This window comes from Danio aesculapii, chromosome 5 (genome assembly GCF_903798145.1).
Source record: "Danio aesculapii chromosome 5, fDanAes4.1, whole genome shotgun sequence".
Lineage (NCBI taxonomy): Eukaryota > Metazoa > Chordata > Actinopteri > Cypriniformes > Danionidae > Danio > Danio aesculapii.
The window spans coordinates 57,101,136-57,114,104 of NC_079439.1; positions in this window are offsets into that span (position 1 = coordinate 57,101,136).

Below are 12,969 nucleotides of genomic sequence, written 5' to 3' on the forward strand. Positions count from 1 at the left end.
AGTAAACCAATTAAAGTTAAATCAATTTAAAAGTTCCAAGTTACAGCAAACTTACTTTCTTAAGTGAGGTAAATTATCACTTTTTTACAGTATACAATGCTGATTTTAAGGAAGAAACTTTAAATGCATTTTTGCTTTATTAAATTACATTTTAAAAATTATTTAAATAGACACATTTAAATATGTCTATTTTTTTGTCCATTTCAATTGCAGGCCCATAGCCAGGGGGGTTCGGGAGACCCAGCCCTTACCGACAAAGGTCCAGAATTTGTTCCATACATAAGCTCATTTGTCCTATTTTGACTATGCCACCATAAATAGGGAAAATAGCCCATCAAAATAGGCTTTAAGACCAAGCGGAATCCTCTGTTGGCTGTCGCTTCGGTGTGACTTTAGCTAATCAGTTTTGGCCAATGCTAACAAATATTTTCATTTTATAATCTGACAAAAGAGGTTATCTTTCGCTACTGTTTTTAAATAGAGAAGACATTTTACAGGTAACTTTTATTCTAAACCTTGGACCTTATTCTTCTAACCAATAAAAAGGTGTAAAGCACCAAAAGCAGACCATATTAAAATGAATTTAAATACTATTTTGGCTATTCATTCATTTTCTTTTCGGCTTAGTCCCTTTGTTAATCTGGGGTCGCCACAGTGGAATGAACCACCAACTTATCCAGCACATGTTTTACGCAGCGGATGCCCTTCCAGCTGCAACCCATCTCTGGGAAACATCCACACACACTCTTTCACTACGGACAATTTAGCCAACCCAATTCACCTGTTCCGCATGTCTTTGGACTGTGGGGGAAGCCGGAGCACCCGGAGGAAACCCACGCGAACGCAGGGAGAACATGCAGACTCCACACAGAAATGTCAACTGACCCATGCGAGGCTCGAAGCAGTGACCTTCTTGCTGTGAGGCGACAGCACTACCTACTGTACCACTGCGTCGCCTCAAATACTCATTGATTATTAATTGATTCTTCACTTTATTTCTAACCAGCACTCCATGGTCCTCCACTCTCTATTAAGTCTTTGCGTAAATAAAACAATAATAATGAACATTAAAAGCACTTATTAAAAAGCCAAAATGAATTACAAATACACTCTTTTGCAAAAGGTATATACTGTACTACAGCTGTGTCTTTATCACACTGAGGCTCAAAATGATCAAGAAGTTACCAGTATTGAAAATATGAAGATGATTTTAGGAAAAATCTCAAATGCGATTAAAATGGGGACTGATCCAAGCGACTGATTTGGTCTGGCATCACTGGCTCAAATGTCAGTATGCTCATCAATCTTGTCACCTCCTTCTCTGAGGAGACAAATAGCTATATTAATCACAGGCTTCATATATTCCTCAATTGCATAACATATGATGTCTTTTTAATCACTAGATTGGGTCACTAGTTTTATGCTTTGATCTAAATGTTCTGTTATACTAAGATAATGGTTGTTTATTAGTTCTCGTTTGGTCTCAAGATTTTGAGATTACCACCTTGCAGAAGAGTAGCAGTCATGCTGGTGTTTGCAGCTTCATAAAGAACAATATGTTAGCTACATCACTCACACATGTGTTTATGCCAGTTCTGAGATCATTCTCAGTGATCTGTTGGCATTATTAAAGCAATAGACGTTCAAACTGAAGTAAATAAAAGAAAGCTTGCTTGTCCAATTTAAGCGATTAAGTTTTAAAACTCTGTTATAGGCAAGTTAAATTCACAAGGTGATTTGAAATCATTAGCTCAAAATTGGCTCAATCAAGTGCTCAAAATAGATTGAAATAACAATTTTTAAATAAGTTAAATAAAAATATATATACAATAAGAAGTCACTAACTTTAATCTTTTTTTATTACCTTTTACTGAATTGGACCATAAATTTTCTCAGGATGTGATATACTGTAGCAATAATTTGGAAAAATGTAACAAATTAGTAAATACAATTAGCGTAAGATTGGAAAAAGTTACTTTTGCTGCTTGTTCAAACTACTAAGTTGAATCAACACAATTCTTTAGTTTTTTTTCAGACAACTTAATTATTTATGTTCACTCCACTTAAATAAAAATAAACAATTAAGTTAACTTAATTGATTTGTATTGGCATAACATGAAGGAATTGTGTGGAACCTTGCATTTTTACAGTGTTGGACACTTATCTTCATACAGTTGAAGTCAGAATTATTAGCCCCCCTTTGATTTATTTATTTTATTTTTATTTTTATTTATTTTTTTTCCCAAAATGATGTTTAACCGAGCAAGGAAATATGTATGTCTGATAATATTTTTTTCTTTTGGAGAAGGTCTTTGTTTTATTTCAGCTAGAATAAAAGCAGTTTTAAATTTTTTAAAAAACATTTCAAGGTCAAAATTATTAGCCCCTTTAAGCTATATTTTATTCAATAGTCTACAGAACAAACCATCATGATACAATAACTTGCCTAATTACCATAACCTGCCTAGTTAACCTAATTAACCTAGTTAAGCCTTTAAATGTCACTTTAAGCTGTATAGAAGTGTCTTGAAAAATATCTAGTAAAATATTATTTACTGTCATCATGACAAAGATAAAATAAATCAGTTACTAGAAATGAGTCATTAAAACTATTATGTTTAGAAATGTGTTGAAAAAATCTTCTCTCCGTTAAACAGAGATTGGGGAAAAAATATACAGGGGGCTAATAATTCAGGAGGGATAATAATTCTGACTTCAACTGTATAGTGCTTTTTCTTATATGAAATTATGAATAATGTTTTTGTTCTCCATGACTTGTTGGAAATGTTCAATAATCAAAATGTAGCAATTTTAAAGTGGTTCATAAAGTTAAATATGTGACAAATATTATATTATTTATTACATTTTTTATGTATTTATAAGAGCTGTAATTTACTGAACTATACTTGAGACTGTCACAAAGAGGTTTTAGATTTAACTCAAAAATTTAAAAAATAATAATAACAACAACACAACAAACAGTTTTTATAACAAGAGGTCAATGGAAAAAAAGGACTGTTTAACAATTCACTGCATTTAAAATGATGGCAATACAAATTATATTCATTTTTGTCATGTGTGACAATGAAAATGCAACGTCACGTCAACAACCCATATTTTCCATTGTATGCGTTTCTATACATCTTTTCACAAGTGCACTCTAAATGCTAAAAATAAAAGAAAACGTAATTTTCTTCAAAGCATACATTCTTTAAGGTTATAAATAGCCAAGCATTTCTTTTTACAGAGTGTGTTTACAGCCTTTTATAATAATTAACAAACACATCTGAGCTATGCCTTCAGATGTTCTTCTGTCATCAGAAATTAGGGCTATTATGTTTTCTAGCTTTGCGAACTCTTTTGTTCTGTAATTTCCCTCCATTTCCATTGCCTTTTTTGCATGAATCAAACCGCACTTTTTTTATCAAAACAATAAATGTCTACACATATCCTTAAATGGACAAAAAACCTCCATTAAGCACTTTAAAACTTTAATAACACATTAAAGGAAAAAAGAGGTGCAGAGTTTAAAAATAGTGCTATTATAGTAGGTTAAGTTTTATACCTTGGTAAGTGTGTTCGAGTTTGTTGTCATAAAGGAGACTGGGTTTCAGTAATTTATTTTTCTTCGGGTCAGTTCCTTATTTATCAGGGGCACCACAGTGGAATGAACCGATAACTATTCAGGCATATGTTTTACGCAGCGTATGCCCTTCCAGCCACAACTCATTACTGGGAAACACCCATACATTCTCGCATTCACACAGACTCATACACTGCAGCCAATTTAGTTTACTCAATTCACCTATAGTGCATGTTTTTGGACTGTGGGAAAAAGCAGAGCACCAGAGGTAACCCACACAAACACAGCGAGAACATGCAAACTCCACACAGATATGACAACTGGCCCTGCCAGGACTCGAATCAGCGACCTTTTGCTGTGAGGCGACAGTGCTAACCACTGAGCCACCGTGCAACCCATGATTATGTTTGTAGTAATAAAATAATATATATATTTTTAAGGGGCATTTATGGTGTTTTAGAATTGCCTAAGCCTAAACTGGTTAGCTGGATTAAGCTGGTCAACCAGCCTGGTTTTAGAGGGGTTTTGGCCATTTCCAGCTCAAACCAGGTATGTCCGGCTTAAACCAGCCTGTTTAAGCTGGATCCCTGCCTGGGGTGCGTTCAGAAAACAATCGTTAGCCAACTAAGGTCACAAGTTGCGTTGTTACAAACATAGTTTCGTTGATTTGGCATTTTCCAAATCCATCGTTCCAACAAACATTTGCAAACTGCATTGCAAACTTGTACGATTGCAACTACACCTCTAGAGCTGTAGTTAGAAGCATAGTTCCTGTATTCTATTCCCAGTTATCCCACCTATGACCTATTCCTTTCGAACCTTCCAACAATTAAATCTGGAATGATTTAAAAAATAAAACATGAAAGTCATCACTCTTAAGTGTAATTTGCTTTCCAAGTATTTTTACAGTTCAGTTTTAGCGATCTTCATATTGACAATGAGTGCATGTTTTAAAATGCATGTGCATTGTAAACAATATAATTTGCACAAAAAATTAAGACGTTTTTATTTAAGAAGTAGTTACTCCACCCTGTCTACGGTTTGGGAAACACTCATCACTGCATCATTCTTTCCAAACATTGCACTGTACTATGATAGTTCAGCCGCAATTCTTTCACATTTTTATTTTTTAAATTGTACATTAAATATGTCTTATGGTGTGACATGGCAAAAATGAAAAAAAAAAACATCTTTTAATAATACACAAAACAGAGTCAGAGTTGTTTTATATTCCTTTTTGTCGTGTGTGACAGTTAAATGCAACGCCACGTCAACAAAAAGTCTAGTTTTAGTATGAAACAAACATGAATGAACATCTTGCTTCCTTCCTTCAACAATCAGTTTCAACAATGGAAAAGATACCATTAAAACAGCTTGTAAACAATACGTCTGCAGCATTTCATTTACCTCAGGCAAGTCATTCAGTGCCTCATTAGTTTGAGAGCACATCTAAAAATAAAAAAGCTATTATATTGAATAGTTTGGGCTACAGTATGTTTTATTATAGTAGTAATGTGAAAATTACTAGTGCTCCCTATATAATTTACAGCATTGGCTAAGGTGTGTAAAATGTCTGCTAATTAACAGTTGTGTGAATGTTAACAGAAAAACATTTGTATGTTAGTTATGTCTTATTTAAGCTTTAAGTTGCATTATGGGTTCTTAATCACCTCTCCAACATCTCTTGATTATCAAGCTTTAACTATAGCTTTTAAAAAGTGACCCTTCATGATATTTGTCATAGTTTGAAATTAAATGTTGTTTGTGTGTTTGGACAGAAATAGAAATGAGCTGCCAGAACATATTATTTTATAGATTTAAATAAACTGCATTTAAACACAGACCAACAGTTTGTTCAGTAAACCACTGGCTATCAAAAAAAAAAAATTCTACATGTTAGTATCTTTATAATTGACCTCTTGAACACTACAAATGAATGACATGGCCAGTTGTTTATTTATCATGAATAATTACAATTTAGACATTGTATTTTGAGCTACAGCTGATTAGAATGTCTACATTTCACCTTCTTGTACACTGTAAAAATATCTGTAAATTAGCAGTTTTTTGTGATTGCTTTTGTCCCCCTCCCCCCCATATTTTATTTATGCTTTTGAATTGCAATTTGGGACATTGATCTTTCTTCCAACTTTTAACCTTGAAAAGTTAGAAAAAGTTATTTTTATTAACTTTTTAATAGTTTAAAGTGATATATGGGTTGGTATTGTATATTACGGTCACAATCACCATCAATCTAATCCTTGCAGATCGCTGGAGAACTACACATCTGTCACTGAAGTGAACTACTGAAGTGTCTGTCACTGAAGTGAACATCATGCACCTCACACACACCAGTTCCTGATTCCCTCTGATTACACACACACACAGCTGGTAACTCATCATGGACTGATTACCTAGGCTTTATATTCACCTCTCACAAACACACACGTTGCTGAGTTTTGTTTTACCATGTCGCATTACAAAGTGGTTTCCCTTGTCTTGCCGTGTTTTTACCCTTTGTTTAGTTTATTGTTTCTGTTTAAACGGATTAAATTCATTTATTTCCTCAAAATTCTACACATAATACCCCATAATGACAACGTGAAAACATGATTTTTTGAAATTGTTGCAAATGTATTACAAATAAAAAACCCTTAAAAATCAAATGCACTTAAGTATTCACAGCCTTTGCTCAATACTTTGCTGATGCACCTTTGGCAGCAATTACAGCCTCAAGTCTTTTTGAATATTATGCCACAAGTTTGGCACACCTGTCTTTGAAAATTTTTGCCCATTACTCTTTGCAGTACCTCTCAAGCTCTGTCAGGTTGGATGGGAAGCAACAGTGTACAGCCATTCTCAGATCTCTACAGAGATGTTCAATAGGATTTGGGCTCTGGCTGGGCCACTCAAGGACATTTACCGAGTTTGTTGTGAAGCCACTCCATTGATTTTTTTCTGGTGTGCTTTGGGTCATTGTCCAGCTGGAAGATAAACCGTCGCCCCAGTCTGAGGTCAAAAGCACTCTGAAGCAGGTTTTCATTCAGGATTTCTCTGTTCATTGCTGCATTCATATTTCCCTCTATCCTGACTAGTCTTCCAGTTGCTGCTGCTGAAAAACATCCCCACAGCATGATGCTGCCGTCACCATTGTAGGGATGGTATCTGCCTGGTGATGAGCGGTGCCTGGTTTTCGCCAAACATAACGCCTGGCATTCACTCCAAAACATTAAATTTTAGTCTCATCAGACCAGACAATTTTGTTTCTTATGGTCCGACAGTCCTTCAAATGCCTTTTGGCAATTCCAGGCAGGGAGTGGCTTCCGTCTGATCACTCTACCATCCAGGCCTGATTGGTGGATTGCTGCACAGATGGTTGTCCTTCTGCAAGGTTCTCCTCTCTCCACAGAAGAACACCGGAGCTAAGACAGTGTGACCATCGGGTTATTGATCACCTCCCTGACTAAGGCCCTTCTCAGCTTAGATGGCCGGCCAGCTCTAGGAAGAGTCCTGGTGGTTTCGAACATCTTCCACTTTTGGAGGATGGAGGCCACTGCACTCATTGGAACTTTCAGAGCAGTAGACATTTTTCTGTAACCTTCCCCAGCCTTGTGCCTCGAGACAATCCTGTCTCTGAGGTCTACAGACAGTTCCTTTGTCTTCATGCTTGGTTTGTGCTTTGTCATGCACTGTCAATCCTGGGACCTTATATACAGGTGTATGCCTTTTCAAATCCTGTCCAATCAACTGAATTTACCACAGGTGAACTCAAATTAAGCTGCTGAAACATCTCAAGAATGATCAGTGGAAAGAGAATGTACAAAGGCAAAGGTTGTGAATACTTATGTACATGTGATTTTTCAGCTTTTTTATTTGTAATAAATTTGCAACAATGTAAAAAAAATTTTTTTTTACTTTTTAATCTATAAATACTTTCTGGATGAACTATACATGCTCCTGTTTGTCCCTGTTCTTAACCATTGCCTGCACGAATACTATTTAAAAAACTGCATATATAACGTATATCGCCAACTCCGTTGCCAGCGTTCTTCAGTTACAATTACGGTACAAAACCCTGAAATAACTGACTGTACATTTTCTGTTATTTTATTTGACTTATTTGTCTATATATGATTTCTAATACATTATATTATTTCAAACTAAATGTCAATAAAAGTCACTTTGTTAAACTGTAGTTGAATTTTCAATATCAAAAGTTGACAGAGCAGAGATCAACATACCATAATGCAATTCACAACCGTAAATAAACAGAAAACACTTGTGAATCACAAATACGGAAACTGCACTGTTAAGAGTTCCTGTAGAATCTACAATAACTTACTAGCAGAAGTTTGCCAGTAATTTACTGTAAATCAATTACAGCTAAATACTATATTTACATTTATCTTGTTGTATTTACAATACTGTATATGTTTACAGTAAGTTTCACAACGCAACTTTAAAATACAGTAACATACTGCATAACTGCTACAGTAAAATACAGTTCATATTACGAAATGTGTCATTTACAAAATTGTTAACAGTGTGTTAATTATTGCCGGCAGCTAGCTCACTGCAACTCTCACATGGTTGCCCTCTGAAGCTAAGCAGGGCTGTGCATGGTCAGTACCTGGATGGGAGACAACATGAGAAAGCTAGATTGCTGTTGGAAGTGGTGTTACTGAGACCATTAGGGGGCACCCAACCAGCGGTCTGTGTGGGTCCTAACACCCCTGTATATTGCTGGGGACTCTATACTGTCTTTCGATGAGACTTTAAAAAAAAGAGTATTTGCCCACTGGCCATTATGAACTCCTAACCATAACCATCAATCATAATTGGCTTCATCACTCAGTCTCCTCTCCATCAATCAGCTAGTGTGTGGTGTGCAGTCTGGTGCAATATGGCTGCCGTCGCGTCATCCTGGTGGATGTTGCACGCTGGTGGTGGATGAGAAGATTCCCCCCAATGGGTAAAGCACTTTAAGTGACCAGAAAAGTGCTATGAAAATCCAAGGAAATATTATTATTTATTAACAGATATTTTTTACAGTGTATGTAATATGTCAAACGGGGAAAAAAAATTTTTAGACACTATTTATGTTGAAACTTTGCAGAGCACTAAAGCGAATAGAACTCTGTGAAAGAACCTCTGAAGTAAATCTAAAGCAGACCCTGGGGCCACTCCAAAGTTATGTTTGAAAAATTGCATTAATGTTAAAGAGTTACACTTAGACTTTTTATTCTAATTGGAAAAACTAAACTTTACCCAGTTACATAGCAGGTGAATCATTATTAGGAGGACTAAAAAATCATAATGATATATATACAGGCGCCCAGAACTAAAACAAGACCATTACTCTGCAGAGTTTGCTTTTAATTTTTCATTTTAATTCATCTCTTCAATAAAAGCTTTCAATTAGGATGCATTCCAAATGAATGTCTCTCCGCACTCCATCAAATGCTGGCAAGACTGTGATGTGCGATAACTCCCAACCTTTTAATTATGAGTGGCTTCAAGCGGTGACATTCCTGACAACTCCCAGCTGATGAAATATCTAGAAACATTGCACGGTTATATTACAGGCTATACTTCACCAGCTGATGCCTGTTCCCATAGTACACATACCTTGGGAGTGATATGCTTCACGTTTTCCTGCTTAATAATATCAATCTTCAGTTACAGTCGCCTTTGTGCCACTGTTTAATAATTGAAGGCATTGGCTTTGTTTTTTACTGTTGCTACCAATTAGACTGATGTGCTGAAGAAAGTTATTTTTCACTTGATGAAGATTTACCGATTTGTCCCATGGCGTTATAGGTTTGCAGCGTGATTTAGAGCTTTTGACAGACGCTATGTGGCAGCCTCCCAGAGAAACAGAGCAATGTAAGAAGGTATGAGTGATTATTTATGTGCCACATAGGGAGTTTACAATCTCTGAGATACCCACATACTGAGGTCAGAATATTAATTAATATGTTGACACAGCATTATGTTGCATGTTTAAAATGTTGCTAGTATGAATTTGTATTTTACTGTTATGCTTCTATCCTGTTTTAGCACATGGCTAACAAGGCTATCATTTATATCACATTGCTACAAGCATGGATAACACATTGTCAACCTAAATCAACAAGTTATTAAGATGTTTTCTGGATATTTGTTGCTAGCATAAATTTGTGTTCTGTTATGGTTCTGTCCGGTTTTAGCGCATGGCTAACATTAATTAGCATGTTGAAAGCATGTTTTTAGTGTTTTGTTGTTTTGTATTATGTTATTTGCTATCATGAATTCACCTGTTTTTAGTATTATTTACTGTATTGCTAGCATTGGCTAACATTATTTAGCATGTTAGTTAGCATGTTGAAAGCATGTTTATTGCATAAATTAAGTGTTTTGTTGTTTTGTATTATGTTATTTGCTATCTTCAATTAGCCTGTTTTTAGTATTTACTGTATTGCTAGCATTGTCAGCATTTTTAAACCTGTTTTTAAGAGGGTTAGGACATTTAATATGTTCCTTGCATTAATAAGCCATGCTCTATCCTGTTTGAGCATATGGCTATCATTATTTTGAAAGCAGTTAGCATGTTTCGTGCATTGTGGCATTTTTAACCCTATGCTAGCATGAATTAGCCTGTTTTTAACATTTCTTTAACACCTTGATATAACATAGCCTGCTTAACACATTGTTAACCTGGTTAATAACTTATTTAACATGTTGCTAGCATGAATTTGTATGTTACTGTTGTGGTTGTATCCTGTTTTAACGCATGGCTAACATTAGTTAGCATGATGAATGCATGTTTAGTGTTTTGATGTTTTGTATTATGCTATTTGCTATCATGGATTAGCCTGTTTTTAGTATTTACTGTATTGCCAGCATTGTCAGCAAATTTTTTGAACCCATTGTTGAGAAGTTTAGGACATTTAACATGTTGTTTGTATGACCTAGCCATCCTTTTATCCAGTGGACACATTTATCCATATGGGACACATTTATTAGCTTGTTGATAACATGTTTCTTGTACTGTATAACACTGTGCTGGCGTGGATACAGTAGCTTGTTTGTAGCATTTAAGACATTGCTAGCATGGTTAGTACATTGTAAACATGTCATTAAATGCTTAAAGGAAATGTAACATACTGCTAGCATGAATAAGCATGTTTCTACCATGCTTCTATCCTGTTTTAGCACATGGCTATCAATAATTACAAGCCGATAGCATGTTTCTTAAATGTAGCATAAAACTATGGTGGCAGGTGACATGAATTAGCCTGTTTATAGCATATGTATAATATATGGGTTAGCACATTGTTAACTTGAACATGTTGTTAAGATGGTTTCAGGATATTTAATGTCGCTAACATAAATTAGCATGTTTTGTTATGCTTCTACTCAGTTTTAACTCATGGCGAATGTTTATTTTATGTTGCTACATGTCTGCAACACTATTCAGGCATGAATTAGCCTGTTAACATTTATAAAACATTGATAGCATGGCTAGTACATGTAACCTGAATAAACATGTCATTAATATGTTTAATGAAATTGAACATGCTGCTAACATAAATTAGAATGGTACTACCTTGTTCCCATACTGTTTTAGCACGGTTTTAGCATGGCTATCAATAGTTTGCAAGCTGATAACATGTTTCTTGAATATAGCATAAAACTATGCTAGCAGGTGGCATGAATTAGCCTGTTTATAGCCCATGTATAATAGATTGGTTAGCACATTGCTAACCTAAATAAACATGTTGTTAGATGATTTCAGCATATTCAACATGTTGCTAACATAAATTATCATGTTTTGTTATGCTTACACATGGCAAAGGTTTCTTGTATGTTAAGTTTGTTGCTACATTTCTGCAACACTACGATGGCATGAATTAGCCTGTTTCTAGCATTCAGAAAATATTGATAGCATTGTTAGCACATTATTAACCTGAATAAACATGTTATTCAGGACATTTAAGATGCTGATAACACAAATAAGCATGTTACTTTCATGCTTCTATCCTGTTATTCATGTTATTTAGCATGAATGTACTGACAGTATAATACTAATACTATATTTTCCCTCTCCTTTTTCACTGTGCAATGGGGGCATGAAGTGATGTGACACTAAGAAATAGAAGAGGTGCAAGTGCACTTTTTTATGTATGTATGCCAACAGAAACTATACTTCAGTACTTTTGCATTTCATCCCAATACAACAAAACCTGTAAGTGAGGAAGTTTTAGCGTCAATGTTGAAACCCACATTATTTCCCATGGGAGGTCTAAGCACAGAGTGTACATCCTCGAAGGCAGTCACAGATGCAATGAAGGGGGCTGTTATTCTCATTTTACCTACTACTAACCTCTAGAGTGGTTTGTGTTAGTCTGGCATTGCAAAAGCAATGATGGAAGTAAAAGCAATTATATAAAGCAATGAATCCTAAGCACCAGCTATTCTAAAGCACCTGACTGTGTATAATACGTCATAAACATACCATGAAACCCTGTTAGAAAAAAATATGTTGATTAAATTCTTGCATTAGATTATGGTCTGTGAAGTTTTTCTCCCAGGTGTTGAAGTCAGAAGTGGTTAAAATGCTAAATGTGCTACTTGAGTGAACCAAAGATGTACTTTAAAACATGATTTTTTTTAAATAACGTGTTGCCTATTTTATTTTGACTGACATGATATTGCACTATACAATATTGTATACATGCATTATTTAAATGGGCAAAAGAACTGATATAACTTTATTTTTTAACTATTTAAAATTTAGATTGGACAAAAAGTTTACATATTACCATGGTAAAGCCCTGAATGTTAAAATAATTCTAGCAAGACAATTTTAAACTTGTGTAAAGTAAATAGAAAAAAAATCAAGCCAATATTTGTATATTTATCATTTAACACCCACTAACTTGCTTTCCTTTCGCTTAGTCTCTGATTTAATACAATGCTAATATAAATATAAAACTCATAAATATAAAAATCATTTTAAACATATTATTAATAAAGCCTGTTTAAATGTTGCTTGCACTTTTTAAAGTTGCCATCAAGTTCTGACATTATGCTTCAATTAAATAGCATATTTATAACATCTTTAGACTAATGGCAAACTTTCTAGCATTTTGCTAGAACATTTTCAGCATGTTTTAGCACATTGATGAATAGTTTTATCAACTTATTTCATTTTTATTATGTTTCTAGCTTGTTTTTCTGCAGGCATGTTCCTAAAAAATAAGCATGTTACTGGCATGCCTCTGTCCTGTTTTAGCACATGGCTAATATGAATTAGCATGCAAGTTTTAACATGTTTAGTGTACTGGTAGCATTCATTAATTCATTTTCTTTTCAGCTTGGTCTCTTTTTTACTATGAACTGCC